The sequence below is a fragment of the Nicotiana tomentosiformis genome, chromosome 8 (genome assembly GCF_000390325.3).
Source record: "Nicotiana tomentosiformis chromosome 8, ASM39032v3, whole genome shotgun sequence".
NCBI classification, from domain to species: domain Eukaryota; kingdom Viridiplantae; phylum Streptophyta; class Magnoliopsida; order Solanales; family Solanaceae; genus Nicotiana; species Nicotiana tomentosiformis.
Window position 1 is genome coordinate 111,156,993 of NC_090819.1, and position 22,130 is coordinate 111,179,122.

The following is a 22,130-nucleotide window of genomic DNA, read 5'->3' on the forward strand; positions in this document are numbered from 1 at the left end:
TGCACATAAAATAGCAGACATTGAACTTATCGTTTCTTAATTTAAAGCCCTTTCATGAGGTAAGGTGCAGTCACATCTGTCTATCACCTATCCTAAAATTGGACAAGCCTCAATTCCATCAAAAGTACACATTGTCTCTCCAATGGCATGTCATGATTAGGCTTTAGCAGGGTAAAAATTTACGCACAATAAGCGGGTGTTTCCACATAAAGACCCCATTAAACTTGTTCGAGGAAATTATTTACACACCTAAATTTTACGGGTGTCCAAATACCCCCACTATTCTCATCTAAACTAAATTTAATACCTCATTTAAAATACTGAACCAGTCTTGTGGCGGGCTGTGTTAACACGCGCCATGTATCAAATGATGCACTATTTCATTTTTTTTACTTTTTCTTTCCTTTTTCACTCTTTTTTTCATTTCATCTTCTTTACCTTCATCATTATTTTTTTCGCCCACCACCATGGAAGCCATTCACTGCCATAACCTCCTTTAAACCAATCAAGTCTATCTCCGAAATCAGAATCACCTCCCCATACCACTCCACTTTAACACCTCTAATTTGACCATTTCCCCTTCACATCAATCTCACCAAAAGGTTTTGTACTAGATGGTCCATTAAATCGAACATAAAATAGTAATTTGAACATGATGATGGATTTCTACTGAGGTAGAAAGAAAATCCAGACACCCAGATCGAAGAGAAAAGGAGAAAAAATCCCTTGTACGAAAAATGGTATTGGCGAACATCAAGCTCTCCAGTAAAGTATAAAAAATATTCCAACCTAAATTCTTGACGCAATTGGGTTGGAGAACTTATGTTTCTATCAAATCCAAGATATTAAAGGGATAAAATATGAGCAATAAAATGAAATTTGTAAAGACATGTGAATATGGCGGAGGAAATGAAGGAGTGGGAATGGAAATTCAACAAGAAATTAAAGAAAGAGAAACAAAAAAAAAACAAGACTTAGTTTCAAAAATAGGGAGGAAGAGGATGGCATGAGATGGTAATGACGGGCCAGTGGTACACTGGTTCTGTTAAAAAGAAGAAAGAGAAAAAAAAATGAAAAAGAATTAGTATTAAGTTTAATTAGTTATAATATCCAATAGAAAAGTGACACCTCGACAATTAATCACCGCGAGAGCCTTCACATTTAATTTTTAAAGAAATTATTTTTCCCGAAATAGCATCCCGTGTTTTAGCCACCCTTATCACACCACATGACTTCTAGTAGATCCCCTACTAGCCACGCGTATCAAGCCATCCTTATCTCACCACATGTGTTTCAATACCTAGACCTTATACCACCGCATGCGTATCCATATTACAATTTGCACCTCAAGTGCCCAAATATTTCAACTTGCCAAAATAAACCAACAAGAACATTATTTTCCACAATAAGGAGCCCACAGTTCAATCACAATTAATACAAAATCTCACAAAATATTCGGGAGTGAATAACTCAACAAAAATAATATTTTTCAAATTTAACACTTTGCCTCAATACCAAATTTTTAATGTCAAATACTTCATATTAATAATAATTCAATTAAGAAATTCAACATCCAAATAATGAGCACAGAATAAAAGAAACAAAGTTTTAACTAAACAGGTAAAGCAATTAGCAGAAAAAGGAAAGACAAATTTAAAATATAAAAATAGACCAATGATGATGAACATAACAGGGTAAAATAATTTAATTAATATATAACAGAGATCTACACAATTTAAAATCATAGTTTTCTACATTTAGCCCGTGTACACACTCGTCACTTCGCGTACATGATTTTTAACACATCACAATTATCATATCAATACAAATCCTAAGGGAAATTCCCTCCCCCCCCCCCCAAGGTTAGACAAGTCACTTACCTCAAACCATGCTCAATCAGTCAGTAAGAATGTCTTTCCCTCGATTTTTCGACTTCAATCAGCTCGAATCTAGTCATAATTAATTTGATTCAGTCAATACAAATTATAGAAATAAATACCATATGAAAATACAAATTTTCTAACAAAATCCGAAATTTAACCCAAAAATCGCCTGTGGGGCCCACATTTCGGAACCCAACAAAAGATATAAAATATGAACGCACATTCAACCACGAGTCCAACCATACTAAAATTACTAAATTCCGATATCAACTCGACCTTCAAATCATCAAATGTAAATTTCAAATCTCTAGGCCCAAATTCTCGCATTTCACCTCAAAAACAGGTAATCTAGTCGAAATACTCGATGATAATTTAATATTATTGACTAACAATGATCACAAGTGACTTACCTCAAGTTTTCCCGTGAATTCTTGCTCAAATATCGCCCCAACCCGTACTTGAAATGTCCAAAAATGAGAAAAATCTCAGAACCCCTCTGTTTTTAACACTGGTAGTGTTTCCGCATCTGCGGTCTCGTAGATGCGATGGTGGAGGTCGCTTCTGCGGTTGGCTCGATTCTGCAGACAAGAGTCCGGTTCTGCGGACTCTCTTCTGCGGTCCAAGGCCCACTTAGCCCAGGCCGCATCTGCCACCATTGCGTCGCTTCTGCGATGCTAGGCTCGTTTCTGCGAGCTCGCACCTACTAGCCAAATTCCGCAGGTGCGATTGCATCAGTAGGCAGCAGCAAGTTTTAATTGTTCTAAGTCCAAATTTGATCCGTTAATCATACGAAACTCACCCGAGACCCCCGGGACCTCAACCAAATACACCAACAAGTTCTAAAACATCATACGAACTTAGTCTAAACCTCAAATCATATCAAACAACGCTAAAACCACGAATCATACTCCAATTCAAGCTTAAATGAAGCTTAGAAATTCCAACTTCTACATTCGATGCCGAAACCTATCAAATCAAGTCTGATTGATCTAAAATTTTGCACACAAGTCATAAATGACATAACAGACCTATTTCAAATTTTCAGAATTGGATTCCGACCCCGACATCAAAAAGTCAACTCCCCGGTCAAAGTTTCAAACTTAAATTTCTATTTTAGTCATTTCAAGCCTAATTTAACTACGAGCTTCCGATTAACAATCTGGACAATTTCTTAAGTCAAAAATCACCACTCTGAGCTATTGGAATCATCAAAATTCTATTCCGGGGTCGTTTTCATATCAATCAATATCCGGTAAACTATTTCAACTTAAGCTTTTAACCTTGAGACTAAGTGTCTCAATTCATTCTGAAATCTCTCCGAACCCGAAATGACTACCCCAACAAGTCACATAACAACTATAAAGAAAAAAAATGAATAGTAAATGGGGAAGTGGTGCTAGAACTCTCAAAACGATTGGCCGGGTCATTACATCCTCCCTCTCTTAAACAAACGTTCGTCCTCAAACAGGTTTAGAATTATATATGGAGTGGTGAAAAGATGAGGGTAACAGTTGCGCATATCATGTTCAATCTCCCAAGTTGCCTCCTCGATCGGATGACCCTACCACTGTACTTTTACTGAAGCAATGCTCTTCGATCTCAACTTTCTAACATGTCTGTCCAAAATGGTCACTGGTTCCTCAACATAAGATAGATCCTTGTCCAACTGGACTGAGCTGAAGTCTGACACGTGAGATGGATCACTGTGATACTTCCGGACCACGAAAACATGAAACACCGGATGAACTGCAGCGAGACTAGGTGGTAGTGCAAGTCTGTAAGCCACCTCTCCAACCCTCTCAAGAATTTCAAATGGCCCAATATACCTAGGGCTCAACTTACCCTTCTTCCCAAATCTTATAACACCCTTCACAGGCCAAATTCGAAGCAAGACCCGCTCACCAACCATGAATGCAATATCACGAACCTTCTAATATGCATAAATCTTCTGTCTAGATTGTGATGTACGAAGTCGATCCTGAATCAACTTAACCTTTTCCAAAGCATCCTGAACCAAATCTGTACCCAATAGTTTAGCCTTGCCCGACTCGAACCAACCCACTAGAGATCGGCACTGCCTCCCATATAAGGCCTCATACAGAGCCATCTGAATGCTCGACTAGTAGCTGTTGTTGTAAGCAAACTCCGCAAGTGGAAAGAAATGATCCCAAGCATACCCAAAATCTATAACACACGCACGTAGCATATCCTCCAATATTTGAATAGTGTGCTCGGACTATCCGTCCGTCTGAGGGTGAAATATTGTACTCCACTCTACCCGAGTAACCAACTCACACTGTAGGACTCTCCAGAACCGTAATGTAAACTACGTACCCCGGTCAGAGATGATAGATACCGTTATGCCATGAAGCTTGACAATCTCGTAAATGTAAACTTGAGCCACCTACTCCGAAGAGTAAGTAGTAACCACAGGAATGAAATGAGCTGACTTGGTCAATGTATCTACAATCACCCAAACTGTATCGAACTTTATATGAGTCCGTGGAAGCCCAATAACGAAATCCATATTGATCCGCTCCTATTTCCATTCTGGAATCTCTGACTTCTGAAGCAATCCACTCGGTCGCTGATGCTCATACTTCACCTGCTGATAATTTAGGCACCGAGCCACATATTCCACTATGTTTTTCTTCATCCGCTTCCACTAATAGTGTTGTCTCAAGTCCTGATACATCTTTGCAGCACCCGGATGAATGGAGTACCGTGAACTGTGAGCTTCCTGGAGAATCAACTCACGCAAGCCATCTACATTGGGTACACATAGCTGCCCTGCATCTATAATACACTGTCATCTCCAATAGTGACTTCCTTGGCATCACTATGGTGAACTGTGTCCTTAAGGACAAGCAGATGGGGATCATCATACTGACGCTCTCTGATACGATCATAAAGAGAAGATTGAGAAACCACACAAGCCAAAATTTGGCTCGGCGCGAAAACATCTAATCTAACAAACTGGTTGGCCAACGCCTGAACATCTAAGGCTAAAGGCCTCTTTCCTACCGGTAAGTATGCTAAGCTGCCCAAACTCTCCGCCTTAAGACTCAAGGCATCGACCACTATATTGGCCTTCTCGGGATGATAGAGAATGGTGATATCATAATCCTTAAGCAACTCCAACCACCTCTGCTGCCGCAAGTTAAGATCCTTCTGGTTAAACAGATGTTGTAGACTCCGGTGATCGGTGTAGACCTCATAATGGACACCGTACAAATAATACTGCCAAATCTTCAAGGCATGAACAATAGCTGTTAACTCAAGGTCGTGGACCGAATAGTTCTTCTCATGTACCTTTAATTGTTTGGAAGCATATGCAATCACCCTATCGTCTTGAATCAACACTACACCGAGACCAATATGCAACGCATCACAATACATAATATGAGACCTTGAACCTGTAGGCAACACCAATATTAGGGCTGTAGTCAAAGCTGTCTTGAGCTTTTGAAAGCTCTCCTCACATTCCTCGGTCCACCTGAACGGAGCACCCTTCTGGGTCAATTTGTTCATAGGTGCAACAATAGAAGTGAAACCCTCTACAAATCGGTGATAATACGTCGCTAAGCCAAGAAAACTTTGGATAAACGTAGCTGAAGATAGTCTGGACCAACTCTGCACTGCCTCAATCTCCTTCGGATCCACCTTAATCACCTCGCACGAAACTATATTACCCAAGAATGCCACTGAATCTATCCAGAATTCACACTTTGAAAATTTTGCATATAACTTATTTTCTCTCAAAGTCTGAAGCATAGTCCTCAGGTACTGCTCATGATCCTCCCGGCTCCGGGAATACCATAAATGTTACTGGTGCATTGGTCAGCCCAAATGAAATTACAAGGAACTCATAATGACCATACCGAGTCCTGAAAGCAGTCTTCAGGATATCTGGCTCCCGAATATTCAACTGATGATAGCCTGAACATAAGTCAATTTTAGAGAACACCCTGGCGCCCTGAAACTGATCGAATAGGTCATCAATACGTGGCAATGGATACTTGTTGTTCACTGTAACCTTGTTCAACTGGCGGTAATCAATACACATCCGCATAGAACCATCCTTCTTCTTCACAAATAAGATAGGAGCACCCCAAGGCGATACATTAGGCCGAACAAAACTCTTATCAAGCAGCTCCTGTAACTGCTCTTTTAATTTCTTCAATTCTGTTGGGGCCATATGATATGGTGGAATAGAAATGGGCTGAGTGCCCGATAACAAATCAATGCCCAAATCAATATCCTTGTCGGGTCGCATCCGCGGAAGATCCACTGGAAATACATCGGGAATGTCCCTTACTACCGAAACTGACTCCACAGTAGGAGTATCAACACCACCATCTCTCACATAGGCCAGATACGCATCATACCCCTTCTTAACCATTCGTTGAGCCTTAAGAAATGAAACAACCCTACTAGGAACATAATCTAAGGTACCTCTCCACTCTAGCCGCGGTAGACCTGGCATAGCCAACGTCACCGTCTTGGCATAACAATAAAGGATAGCATGATAGGGCGACAACCAGATCATTGCCAAAATAATATCGAAATCCACCATACTGAGCAATAATAAATCAGCTCTGGTCTCAAAACCACTGATGACAATCAAGCACGACCGATACACACGGTCAACAATAATAGAATCACCCACAGGTGTAGATACATAAACAGAAGAACTCAAAGAATCACAGGATATGCCCAAATACGGGGCAGACTAAGATGACACATAATAATAAGTGGAGCCTGGATCAAATAAGACTGATGCATCGCTATGACAGACTGAAACAATACCTGTGATAACAGAATCGGATGCAACTGCCTCCGTCCTAGCAGAAAGGGCATAATATCTGGCCTGGCCTCCCCCTTCTAGGGCAACCTCTACCTGTCCGACCTCCACCTCTAGCTGGCTGTGCAGGTGGAGTGGCAACTGGTGCAGTAATCATGGCCTGAGAAGCCTGAGGGCCTTGTGGAATAGGTGAGGCTTGAGAAATCTATGGAGGTGCACCCCTCCTAAGTCTGGGGCAATCCCTCATTATATGACGAGTGTCACCACACTCAAAACAAGCCCTCGAAGGACGTGGCTGTTGGGACTGGCTCGGGCCTGATCGACTGGACTGACCACTGAAAGCACCCCGTACAGGAGGTATAGTAGACACTGGCGGTGCATAATATGGAACCTGAGGTCTGGGAGTAGACGGTAGACCGCTGAAAGCTGGAAGTGCTGAATAAATAGGACGGCCTACATAGCCTCTACCATGACGGGCTGCAGTTGGGGCACGAGAACTGTAATACGTTCCAGAATACCGAGGTCTCTTAGCTTCCCTCTCTTCTCTCTCCCGGATCAGCATACCCTCCAATCTTCTAGCAATTAATACCACCTGTTGGTATGCGATGTCCATCTCTAGCTCTCGGTCCATAATGAATCTGATACTAGGATGGAGATCCTCAATAAATCAACGAACCCGCTCTCGAACAACAACAACAACCAAGGCTGGTGCATGCCTAGCCAAATTACTAAATCGGATCGCATACTCTGACACGGTCATAGAACCCTGGTGCAACTGCTCAAACTCTGCGCGTCATGCATCTATGAGACTCTGAGGAACATACACCCTCAAGAACATATCTGAAAACTAAGTCCAAGTAAGTGAAACTGCCTCAACCCGACTATCCAACTCGTATGCTCGCCACCACTGGTAGGCCGCTCCCTTAAGCTGGAATGCCGTGAAAGAAACCCCACTAGAATCCACAATAACCATAGTACGAAGGATACAATGACATTCCTTAAGAAAACCCTAAGCATACTCTTAAGCCAAACCGTTGAAAGTGGGAGGGTGGTACCTCTTAGACCTCTCGAGCCTGAGCTGCTCCCCCTCTGAAACTGATGCCCTAACCTCAGGCCGAACTGGGACAACTGGCTGCACTGGTATAACCTCTAGGGCATGGTCAACCTGGGCCCGTGGCTCTGGGGTACGGGCGGCGGGAGTTTGTGCTCCTCCCCCGGCCTGAGATGTGGCAGGAGCAAGTGAAATCAATCCTGCCTGAGCTAGAGTGCCAAACATGCTCAAAAACTGGGCAAGAGTCTCTTGAAGTGCAGGAGTAGTAACATGCATCTCAGGTGTCTGCTCTCCAACTAGAGCTAATGGTGGCTCTTATGCAGCAACTCGTGTAGGTGCTCTGACTATACCACATGGTCTTCCTCGGCCTCTGCCCCGGTCCTAGTCCCGGCCTCTTGCGGCTCCAACAGGGGGCGTGGGTGTCTGATCATCAGATTCAGCTATGCGTGTCCTCACCATCTGTGAGAGAATGGAAAGACAATGGTTTAGAATTTCGAAGTCAATAATTACGCACGATAAGGAATCAAAGAAGTGAAGATTTTCCTAACAATTTCATAACCTCCCGAAGATAAGTACAGACGTCTCCCTACCGATCCGCGAGACTCTACTAAACCTGCTTGTGACTCATAACACCTATGAACGTAGAGCTTTGATACCAACTTGTCGCGACCCCAAATTCCTTCTGTAAGATGTTGTGATGGCACCTAGTCTCTAAGACTAGGTAACCTAACAATTTGCGGAATAACTGATTATAAATCTGAAATTAAATCCTTAACAGTTGAATAAATAAAAACTGCAAATTAACAAATAGAACTCCCAACACCCGATAGAGATAAGTCACAAGCTTCTAAGAATATATTCTAGGTGCCTCTGTGCATCAGAATCTAAAGAGAATAAGGGAAAACAACATAACAGGGATAGAGGGGGACTCTGAGGTCTGCGGACGCTAGGAGATATACCTTGAAGTCTCCGCGTACGGCTAGCTCACTGATACCTAGTCTGACAGAAAGTACCTAGATCTACACAAAAAGATGTGCAGAAGCGTAGTATGAGTAGTACACCACAGCGGTACCCAGTAAGTACCAGGTCTAACTTCGGTAGAGTAGTGACGAGGTCAGGTCAGGCCCTACTAGAAATAATAAAAGACAGGGTGAAAGTTTGACAATATAATAATAATAATGACAATGTGAATAATTCATGTAAGTAGTATGTCACAATTCAACTACACAGAATAAGGGCAAATAATACCTCACAGAAGGAAAACGGGAATTTATAAATGTAAAGAAAACACAAATAACCAAAAGAAAGTGCAGCCATAGAGAAATATCAACAAGGGCACTCCCGAGGTACCGCTTCGTAGTCCCAAATCATAAATAAATTCATAATATTTTATTTCCTTATATCACCGTGAGAGCCTTCACATTTAATTTTTAAAGAAATTATTTTTTCCGAAATAGCATCCCGTGTTTTAGCCACCCTTATCACACCACATGACTTCTAATAGATCCCCTACTAGCCACGCGTATCAAGCCACCCTTATCTCACCGCATGTGTTTCAACACCTAGACCTTATACCACCGCATGCATATCCATATCACAATTTGCATCTCAAGTGCCCAAATATTTCAACTTGCCAAAATAATCCAACAACAATATTATTTTCCACAATAAGGAGCCCACGGCTCAATCACAATACAAAATCTCACAAAATATTCGGGAGTGAATAACTTAACAAAAATAATATTTCACAAATTTAACACTTTGCCTCAATACCAAATTTTTAATGTCAAATACTTCATTATAATAATAATTCAATTAAAAAATTCAACATCCAAATAATGAGCACAGAATAAAAGAAACAAAGCTTCAACTAAACAGGTAAAGCAATTAGCAGAAAAAAGTAAGGCAAACTTAAAATATATAAATAGACCAATGATGATGAACATAACCGGGTAAAATAATTTAATTAATATGTAACAGAGATCTACACAATTTAAAACCAGAGTTTTTCACATTTAGCCCGTGTACACACTCGTTATCTCGCGTACACGACTTTTAACACATTATAATTATCATATCAATACAAATCCTAAGGGGAATTTTCCCCACACAAAATTAGACAAGTCACTTACCTCAAACTACGATCAATCAGTCAGTAAAAATGCCTTTCTCTTGATTTTTCGACTCTGACCAGCTCGAATCTAGTCATAATTAATTCGATTAAGTCAACACAAATTATAGGAATAAATTCCATATGAAAACACAAAAATTTTCAACAAAATCAGAAATTTGATCCAAAAATCGCATGTGGAACCCACATCTCCGAACCCGACAAAAGTTACAAAATATGAATGCTCATTCAACCACGTGTCCAACCATACCAAAATTACTAAATTCCGACATCAATTCGACCTTCAAATCGTCAAATCTAAATTTCAAATTCCTCGGCCCAAATCCTCGAATTTCACCTCAAAAACACGTAATCTAGTCGATATACTCGATGATAATTCAATATTATTGACTAACAATGATCACAAGTGATTTACCTCAAGTTTTCTCGTGAATTCTTGCTCAAACATCGCTCAACCAGTACTTGAAATGTCCAAAACTGAGAAAAATCTCGGAACCCTTCTGTTTTAAACACTGCCAGTGTTTCCGCATCTGCGATGTGCTTGGCCGCATTTGCAGTCTCGCAGATGCAAGGGTGGAGGTCGCTTCTGCGGTTGGCTCACTTTTGCAGACAAGAGTCCTCTTCTGCGGACTCGCTTCTGCGGTCCAAGACCCCCTTAGCCCAGGCCGCATCTACGACTATTGCATCACTTCTGCGGTCGCGCTTCTGCGATGCCTCATCCGCTTCTGCGGACCATCCGCTTCTGCGATACCAGACTCGCTTCTGCGAGCTCGCATCTGCGAGCCAAATTCCGCAGGTGCGATTGCACTAGTAGGCAACAACAAGTTTCAATTGTTCTAAGTCCAAATTTGATCCGTTAACCATCCGAAACTCACCCGAGACCTCCGGGACCTCAATCAAATAAACCAACAAGTCCTAAAATATCATACGAACTTAGTCAAAACTTCAAATCACATCAAACAATGTTAAAACCACGAATCATACTCCAATTCAAGCTTAAATGAAACTTAGAAATTCCAACTTCTACATTCGATGCCGAAACCTATCAAATCAAGTCCGATTGATCTCAAATTTTGCACACAAGTCATAAATGACATAACAGACCTATTTCAAATTTTCATAATTGGATTCCAACCCCGATATCAAAAAGTCAACTCCCTGGTCAAACTTTCAAACTTAAATTTTTATTTTAGCCATTTCAAGCCTAATTTAACTACGGGCTTCCGATTAACAATCCGGACACGCTCCTAAGTCCAAAATCACCATACGGAGCTATTGGAATCATCAAAATTCTATTGAGGGTCATTTTCACATCAGTCAACATCCGGTCAACCATTTCAACTTAAGCTTTCAACCTTGAAACTAAGTGTCTCAATTCATTCTGAAATCTCTCCGGACCCGAACTGACTACCCAGCAAGTCACATAACAACTATAAAGTACAAAATGAATAGTAAATGGGAAAACGGTGCTACAACTCTCAAAACGACTGACCGGGTTGTTACAAGAGGTAAAACCCACTTTTTAAAATTTGAAACTCGTCTTCAAAATTTCAGTTAAATATATAACCAAACAATGTTTTGAAGATGAGTTTCAGAAAAAGAAAAAATATTGTATGGACAAACGGGTCCTAAAATTTATATCAACTCAATGAATACATAATACATGTGTTTATATATACTTTTATTACTAGTACGTAATTTCTAAGTATACATTAAATCAAAACTGTGAACATATTCCTAGTATTTTCTTAGGTTTTACTGCTTCAGCCATTTGAATTTTTGATATTCCTTTTTATTTCTCATCAAACGAATGACATCTTATTCTGGAAATCATAACTATTCTTAGCATGATATTGGGAAATCTCATTGCTATTACTCAAACAAGCATGAAACGTGTGCTTGCATATTCGTCCATAGGTCAAATCGGATATGTTATTATTGGAATAATTGTTGTATTTAGTTTACTTTTATCGTATTTTGCTCTTCTGTAACAATATAAAGGTCTCCTTTTTCTTTTTCTTTTTCTTTTTTGAGCTTACAGATACTTGAACCATTGTCATTTGCTTACTCGATCACACTCATGATAACGCGTTCAAAAGGATTCTCAATTATATTTATTTAGGATACTAACAGAGTAACTATCTGTTAAAGGATAAGCGAAAAAACAAACTCAAGAGAATCAACATCCTCAATTCCTTAGGTGTAAATGAAAGAACCATTTTACCTTTAGGTCTATACACACATGCATGTCTTCACTGGCTGATCAATCAATCTCATTATTCATAAAATTCGTTTTAATATTTGTATTGTTGAAATTTACATCACTTCGACAAAATAAGGACCAATTTCGAGCGAAATATTTAATCCTGTAATGCTTTCTTTGATATTATAATATGAAGTTTGAGAAGTATGTTCCATTAATCGATCCTACTGCAAATGTATTTTATTGAGTGGAATCAATCAAGTAATTATAGAGGACTTCGTTGACACTTCATATATCACCTAACGCTAGTACATAATTAGAATGAAGAATAAAAAATTGTAATTAAACAGATTGAGACAGTTTAGTCATTAACCTAATTAATACGAAGAATTAAAAACTTGATTCGGCGAAATACTAAACAAAGATCCTAATCCTGTTGTGTACGTAATTGACTGTCAACATGCATTTGGCTGTTCTTAGTTCAAATAAACTATGGATGTCTTAATTAGCTGGCACAATTTAAATAATTCCATATGCATGCATGTAGAGCACTTTGATATTAAATTAACAAGAAATTAAATTAGTATTTCATTCGTTTCAATGCATGCAAATCCATTTTACTGAGTATAACGTTTACGAAAAGAGAGAGAAGACTTTTGAATTTCTGATGTAAAATGAGGTACATATATTTTGTTTGACTATAAATCATTGTATAAAAGTAAATTATTTTCAAATAAGGAAAGATATTCTTCTTGGTTCGAACTAAAAAGAAAATAGGTTTACATAAATTAAAACGGATGGAATATTATATTTGATACTGAAATATCTCAATACTGACTCATAAGGACAAAAATAAAATCAGGATTTGCAACGTGTACCGTGTAAGTATGAACGTAGGTTCCACTGCTAGCTACTAGCTAATATATATATATATATATATATATATATATATATATATATATATATATATATATATATATATATATATATATATATTTTATTTTTTCCTCCGTTTAAAATTTATGGGAAAAAAAGTAAAGAGAACGAAAAAACATAAAGACGCGCGTGAACTCGCACATATATAATCTGAGTATGTGGTGGTAGCTGAAAATAGGTAAGTTTTGATTTGTCTAAAATTCTTGAAATGTATATAAGGTTTGATTCTACCATATACTTATGGGGAATTCGTTGTCTATCCGGTAGGGATGTACAAACCAAACCGAAAAATCGCATCAAATCGAAAAGTCAAATCAAATCGATTAAAAAATCTAACTGGGTTTGGTTTGATTTGGTTTGTTATTGAGTAAAAAAATTCGAACCAAACCGACATATAAATATATAATTTTTATATATACTTTTAAGATTTTATATAGAGTTTTCTTTAAAAATGTCTAGAAATATTTGGGATTATCTTGCGGGATATAATATTTAATAGTATATGAAGTGCTCCATATTTATTAACCTTAAATAATGGGTTGTATGATCATTTTCTCTTCAAGTGTTAATGAAATGCATCAATCTCTTTGCTCTTTTATATTTATATCATATGTTAAGATCTATTAAATTCTTATATATTTTTTGAATGTAAAGTAATTGTTATTATTTAGGTATCATATTAATTTTTATCTTTAATTACTAAATTCGGTTCACCGTAAAAGTGTACATCAACGAAAAATTATTGTCAGACGACTAAAAAAATAACTATTATATGTTAATAAGAAAATTCTCCCTTAAGAATATTTTAATAAATCATATATTTGTCATTTTTTTATATTTTTACTAAACATATATTTACTTATAAAAAATTTGACAAAGTAAGATTGAAATAATATTTAAGTAACAAAAAAATTCGAAAAACCCGACAAAACCGAACCAATCGAAACCGATACAGTTAATTTGATTTGATTTGGTTTTGATAAAAATCGAACTAACCTGGTACATCCTACTCTCCAACGTTTATCAAGACAGTTAGAAATACTTGTTTGGAGACTGCAAATTTGTACGTAAACTTTAACTTCATACAAGAAGGTTTTTTTATCATGAATAGTGTAGCATGAAATGGTCGAGACATTAAGAAAGAAAGCTAGTCTTATGTTTTCCCTTTACTCGTTTATGTTTCTAGGACATGACTTTGGTGAAGAGTTATGGGCAATTAAAAACTAGTCAAACCACATGCGATATATACTTTACAGCTATTTTAACACACACACAGAGTCTCACTCACACACACACACACACACACATATATATATATATATATATATATATATATATATATTCTAGACGTAAAAAATTAATTGCAAGAAAATGAAAGAATCAGTGTTTCAATCAATTTAAAAAATTAGTAAGAATATTGTTTGATACTTCATTATGAACCTTGTTTTCTTTTCTTGTTTCCTTCTTCTTCTTTTTTTTTTTTTTTAGTGTGGGTGTGGGTTTGGGGGTATAATTAAGGAGTATCGTTATCACTGTTGTGATGGTTGTCATTAATACAGTTGGTGTTGCTATTGTTGCTATTATTAGCTAAATTATATTAAGATAAAAGACCAATGAATCTATTCGTATATAGTATTATAAACCCTACACTCTTATCCAATTTTTAAAGTTTTTTAAGAGACTTGGTCCATATTATTAGCGCGCATTTACTACTAAATTAAAGGAACTTGTAGTTTAGTTCAACAAGAGGAAAAGAAGAGACAAAATAGTAGTAATGACGAAGCCAAAACAACCAACCAAAACTAAACACTTCTCTCCTCTTTCTTTAATTTAGCTCGAAGTTGAAAATTTTCCTGTGTATAAAGAAATTAAATAGGTATACCAAAAGCTAATAATCAAGTAGTAGCATTTAGCAGCCTCAACAAATTTTTATATATAGAAAAAGGATAAAGGGACAAGAATGATTGCAAACAGGGAAGATGAGCTCTTCATTAAGAATAATTTTCCACTATCGTTGAAATTTTCAACCTTTGCTTTGTTGATACGAAAGCATATTATGTGCAAACCCTATAGGAAAAAGGGCATAAACAATTTAAAAAAAGTTTAGTCATAAGAGAGATGAGTATATGAAACAAATTATGCCCAATGGACCCCCCCCCCCCCCCAATCAACACAAAAATACAGCTTTAATCCACTTCTCAACCAGGCATGTGATTGTTTTGGGGAGAGGGGTGGCACTCCTCCCTTTTGCACTTTTGTTTTAGGTCTAAAGTTTATCTATAGTGTTTTTCATCGGATTCGATTTGGCTTTTGGTAGTTTAATTTGGAGGTCATCTAATTTTTTCTGAGTCTCCTATTTAATGATAAACTTTAACCATGATTTGTCCTATGTATTGTTGCTTTCTCGTTTTATTTATCACATTAATGAGGTGATTAGCATTTCCTGTTCCCGTTAGGAGTTAATTGATTCTATCTCTGGAAAATACGTTATCTGTCTTTAAAAAGTTTTTGCCCATATTTTAAGAAAGACTTTAATTGCCTTATATATAAGAGTATTTGTCTAAATTAAACTATCCTTTATCTTTCTTTTAAACAGCTCACTTAAAAAATAGTTCAATAATTGGTGTATAGTTGTGAGTTTAAAAAAAAAAACTAAAAAATATTTCTTGATTTTTAAAAAACTAAATGTCATAAGAAAAATCAAATTATGGTGGATGTCTACTCTTCTTCCATGATCTTCATAAATGCTTAAGGACATATTCAATGACATATTTCTATGCTTAATGACATATTTTTCTTCACTTTTCATGCCTATATAAAGGCTTGTAATAGATAGAAAAATACACACAATTGAAGAAAAAATAAGAATCTCTCCTATCTTTCTCTCTATATCTCTTAGCTTGTTTTTCCTTGTCCTATATTGTTACTTTGAGCTATATTTTATAACGTGCTATCAACACGAAGATTCTAACCTCAAGGTTGAATTCCACATCTGGTAAGGTATATCTCGATGATCTATTGTCAAAATTATCCAGATTTTATTCAAAAAGGTATGTAGTGTTACAGACACGTCTTTCTGCTACAGCAACAAGTCTGAGTTTTAAACCAAATAAGTTTGTACTACTATTTAGAATAAGCAATGGTCTAGTTATTAAAAAATTAGTATTTATGTAAATTTTCATGAACTAAATAATAGGTGGCATGCGGTATACTAAATAATCTACAAAATTAAAATTATACTTTATTATGTATGCTTATGGTTTTATCTTATAATACGATTTTAGTTTGCCTAGTATAATGATTATAATAATAATAATAATAATAATAATAATAATAATAATAATAATAATATTCGTAACTATTTTATTTTGAAAAGATAAAATATTAGTACAAGAAGTATGTACTACACCAAATTTTTCATTGATAATAGTTCTTATCAAATTAACATGTTGAATCATTTCTATATAGAAAGCATATATAGTAGTAGATAGTAGACATAGATTTGTCCACTATTTTTTTGATTCCCTGATTGACTTAAAGGTTCTGCTATATCTTTTTATTTTTTTAGAGAGCATAATACTTAGTTTCCACAAAAGTGCATGGTAACTAGTAGTAGTATTATTCTGTTTGATACATAATTTTTCCTTAATGTTCTGGTCATATCACTTTCATCTTGAAGTAAGCTTATTGCAGCAAAGACCACGTGTGAATTTTCAATATTATTTTATATTTTTATATATCTGTTTGACACTAATTACTTAGCTGATTTGAGTAAACGAAAGTTTATTGTTGAGAATTATATCCAAATGACATTATGAAGAGTTTAACTCAAGAGGTAAGCATTTGCTTCGTATTTGAAATAGTTTTTGTCCTTTGCTATTAATGATATCAACTTCAATGAGTTCCAGTCGCAATGCACCATGAGGGTAAGACATCAGGATTGTCACGACCCGGAATTTCCACCGTCGGGACCATGATGGCGCCTAATGTTTCACTTGCTATGCAAGCCAACGTTAGAGAATCATTAAACCAAATCCTTATTTCCATTCAGTAAATAATAATAATTAGCTAAGATGAAATATAATAAGTGCGGAATAATACAAAAACTGTATTAACTACTACCACCCGGATCTGGAGTCACAATTCACGAGCATTCTAGAATTTTCTGCAAGTAATAGTCTGAAAGAAATACAACTGTCTGAATGAAAGAAACAGTAGGACAGAGAAGATAGACGGGGACTTCAAGGTCTGTGAACGCCGACAGATCTACCTTGAGTCTCCGGACAGCGGACCAATAGCAAAAAAAATCTCGATCTACCCGAGCCGATACCAAAATCTGCACAGAAAGTGTAGAGTGCAGTATCAGTACAACCGACCTAATGTACTGGTAAGTGTCGAGCTTAACCTCGACGAAGTAGTGACGAGGCTAAGGCAAGGTACCTACAAATCAATATGTACAATTTAATAGTGTATATACAAGTAACAGAAATGAAGAACTAAACAGGAAATGTCGGAAGGGGAATATGCCGAGGGGCATACGAGATAAAGAAATACAATAGAATGATAGTCGGAGAATTCAACATACCATGAATCAACAGGAATAGTGAATACAGTAAAGGAAAAATACACGGCATCACCCTTCGTGCATTAACACTCACAATATGGCACGGCATCACCCTTCGTGCATTAACACTCACAATATGGCACGGCATCACCCTTCGTGTATTAACACTCTCCCTACCATAATGCAATGCATAAATAACAACAGGGAGATAGAATAACAAGTACAAACCTTACTTCAACATTTGGTTCCATAATATCAATCTCAACTTTGAAATAAAAATTCAATTATTACCAGAAAATCCGTAAACATGATAAGAACGATAAATTGAACAACAGTAGTATAACACGTAGCAATTAGGCATAAGAAAGAGACAATATAAGAAAAACAGAGAAACATGAAAAATAGGTAAATTAGCGGCGCATAAGTACTCGTCACCTCACATATACGCCGCTCACATGAATTTCACTTAGAAAATAATCTAAGGTTCCTAATTTCCGCAAGTCAGGGTTAGACACAACACTTACCTTGCTCCGAAGACCACTTAATTCTCAATCACAACTTTTTTTTTAGAATTCACCTCCAAACCACTCATATCTATTCAAAAATGACTCAATAATATCAAATATTGCTAAAGAAATCAATTATATTGCATAAATTAAATTTTCGAAATTTTCCTCCAAAAAGCAAAAAATCGACCCCGGGCCCGCTTGGTCAAAACCCGAGGTTCGGACCAAAATTCATTTACCTATTCACCCCCGAGCTCGAATATGTAATTAGTTTTAGAATCCGATCTCAAATTGAGGTCTAAATTCCCAAATTTCCGAAATCCCTAGTTTATACCCTAACCCCTAATTCTACCATGAAAACTCTAGATTTTAGGTTGATAATTCATGAATGTAATGGATAATTGAAAGAAAATGGTTTAGAATCACTTACCAATACTTTGGGGAAGAAAATGACTCTTGAAAATCGCTTCTACCCGTTTGGTTCTTGAAAAATATTGAAGAAATGGCTTAAACCCGTGTTTGGATTCTGTTAAGTGCTGGGCGACAGTGTGCATCGCGTTCGCGAGGCCACTGTCGTGTTCGCGAAGAGCATTGGCTGCCAAGCCTTCGCGTTCGCGAGACAGTGTTCACATTCGCGAGATAGTGTTTATGTTCGTGTAGGCTACCCCCCACTGGACTTCGCGTTCGCGATGAAGAAAAGGCCGACTCCCCCTCCCCCCCCCCCCAAGTGCCTAACACTACGCGTTCGCGATGGGCTTGTCGCGTTCGCAAAGGGTAATGCCCCTATCGCTTCGTGTTCGCGACCAAGCCTTCGCGTTCGCGAAGAAAAAATTTTGGCCTCATCATTTTACTCTTCGCTTCACGAGAGGACCTTCACGAACGCGAAGAAGGATATGCCAGACACCAGAATCTGCAGAAAATCGGATTTTCCAAGATCCAAAACATCCCGTGACCTATCCGAAACTCACCCGAGCCCTCGGGGCTCCAAACCAAACATGGACACAAGTCTAAAAATATCATACGGACTTTCTCGCGCAATCAAATAGCCAAAATAACACCTAGAACTATGAATTTAGCACCAAATCAAATGAAATTCTCAAGAACACTTTTAAAATTTCTATCTTCTCAACTGGACGTCCGAATCACGTCAAATCAACTCTACTTCTCACCAAATTTCACAGATCAGTCATAAATATTATATTGAACCTATACCGGGCTCCGAAATTAAAATATGGACCTGGTACTCACAATGCCAAACATCAATCAATTTTTATAAATAATTTATTTTTAGACTTTTAATTTTTATCAAAAATTCATAGCTCGAGCTAGGGATCTCTTAATTCGATTACGGGCATACGCTCAGGTCACATAATTCGATACGGACTCACCGGGACCATCAAAATACAGATCCAGGCCCGTTTACCAAAAATATTGACCGAAATCAACTAAAATCAACTTTTAAGGCATAAATTCTTATTTTCATAAATTTTCAATATAAAAGCTTTTCGGAAATATGCCCGGACTACGCACGCAAATTGAGGAGGGTAAAAATGAGATTTTTAAGGCTCAAGAGTGCAGATTCGAGTTCTAAAACATAAGATGACCTTTTGGGTCATTACAAGGATCAAGTTGTGATGCTCCATAATGATAAGAATTAGGTTTGAGTCCCAATTCATTATGGTCTAACATGCCTTTATATTAGTAAGACATTGGGTTTGAGTCCCACTATACCATATTGATGATATAATGATAACTAAAAAAAATAATATATTTTTCATGAAAAGGCATGAATATTGTCCCACTTGATTTACTCCATTCTTGAAGTGAATGTGGTAGCGGCGCATAATAAGTCTAAATGAAAATAAGTGGTTGAACAATGAACGCGGGCATTTCAAAGATCAAAATAATAATAATCGTCACTATGATTATAAAAGGATAACAATAAGGGTTCTCAAAATAGTCCTTCAAAATGTGAAGGCAATATTTACCATCAAATTGGTATAAAAAATAATAAAGCACACCGCTGATTATGATCTATTCCTTGAAGAGAATGTGACTTGTGATAAGCATTGAGAATGCAGACCCATTTCTAAAGGTGAATGTGGTAATATGTGATAAAAGTAATGAATAAAGATATGCAGTGCATGATTAGATGAATACCACACAACTCACCTCTAAGGGAGGTTTAAGTGAAATAATGAGAATAAATATTATTATATGGTTACATAAATATTTCATTGGTCGCATACATGTGATACGCCAAAAAAATATTTGTCGTGCCTTATAAAAGGTTATTAAAGGAAAAATTAAAGCAAGAAATGATTTTGTTTATGATGATTTTGACCATGATAATTTATTATGGTATAATTTTCTCCGTGAAGGAGACATTTACCATATAAATAGTGTGACAAAAGATCTTGTAGTACAAAAGTTATTAAGAGCTCCGAAAAAATTAATTTGTTACTATCCAGATGAATAAAATTATTCACGATATTGATATTGTAAAGTCTCAAAAGAAACTTTTTGAGTTTCAAATGTATAAGTCAAAGTGGTTGGCATATTGAGACTATAAATAAAAGAAATATTGAATATCTTCATATTTCTATAATCATAACGGGTAAATATGAAAGGTTACCTGATTTTCTTTTTATTTGTACTACACAAATATAAGCATGATGATGGAATCATATGTCACAAGTAAACTAGAGGTTTACTGAAATAAATATTAGTTGGCATGACCGGTTGACCATCCCGGTTCAATTATGATGCGAAAAATTAATTGAGAATTACATTGGCATATATTGAAGAAATAGAAAATTCCTCAAGAATTCTCTTGTGCTGTTTATTCTCATGATATACCAGTTAAGGTTGGGATTGAATCCCTTGAATTGTGGAACAAATAAAAGGTGATAAATATATGGGCTCAGTCAACTGCCATGTGGACCGTTTATTATTATATGATTTTAATAGATGCATCTATTCTATGATCACATGTGCATTTGTTATCTACTTGCAGTTTGGCTTTTGCAAGATTGATTGCTCAGATTATTAGAGCATAGTTCCAGAATATAAATTATGATGATTTATCTTGATAATACTTATTTAAATCCAAGTTGGTTAAGCATAAATTGTATGCCTCCAATTATATCTAAACTATTGGTTATGAGAACAAAACTGCCAAAATAAAATTTGGTATGTGATGTATTATTTAATATACAACAGTACTTGTACGCATCTAGCCAAATTATGATAAGTTCTCCTTATCACAATCGGTTCAGGGTCAGGAACCAAATAATTTTTATCTAGAAATATGAATGTGCTATATGATTTAATTGTTCCACCACAATGCACAAAGATGGATCCCCAAATAAGGCTAGGGATATGTGTTGGTGATCCCAATAATAGGGAAAATAAATGGGCAGCTGAAAAAGTAATGCATGTAATGAATTATTATGAGTACATCTAGATCCTCGTATGAGAAAATGTGAACTTAAAGTTCAAGTGATAATTCATTTGCAAAATATTGTCAGGCGTATTTGCTGACCCAAAACTAAATGTCATATTCAGCTGCTAATGCTCTAAATAAAATAAAGTTCATAATGAATAGAGTTTATAGCATGCATGAAGCATAATAGACTAATCGGTTCCAAAGATAAAACTCCTTAAAGAAGGAGAGGAGCAAATGTTCAATATGGTCATAATAAGGAGGCAAGTGCTCTAGAAGAGCACCACAACATAACACTTCATAAAACCTCATGGGAGAGGCTCGGGTACCTGAAAACAACGAGATAGAGAGATCTCAATAAGTTATGTCTTTATTGGGTAATAATAGAACCGATATAAAATGATCGTCGACGATATTGTTAATATAATGTAGAGCTCAATATTATTAATATTGACGAGGATCTTGAGCTCAAATCTATCATGAAATTTGGACAGATAAATGATTGGCCAAATAAAAAATACGCAATGAAAATTGATTTCACCTGAAAAATATGAAGTTGGACGGATAGTCCCAACACCTGGAAGTATAAAGCCAGTGGAGGTATAAA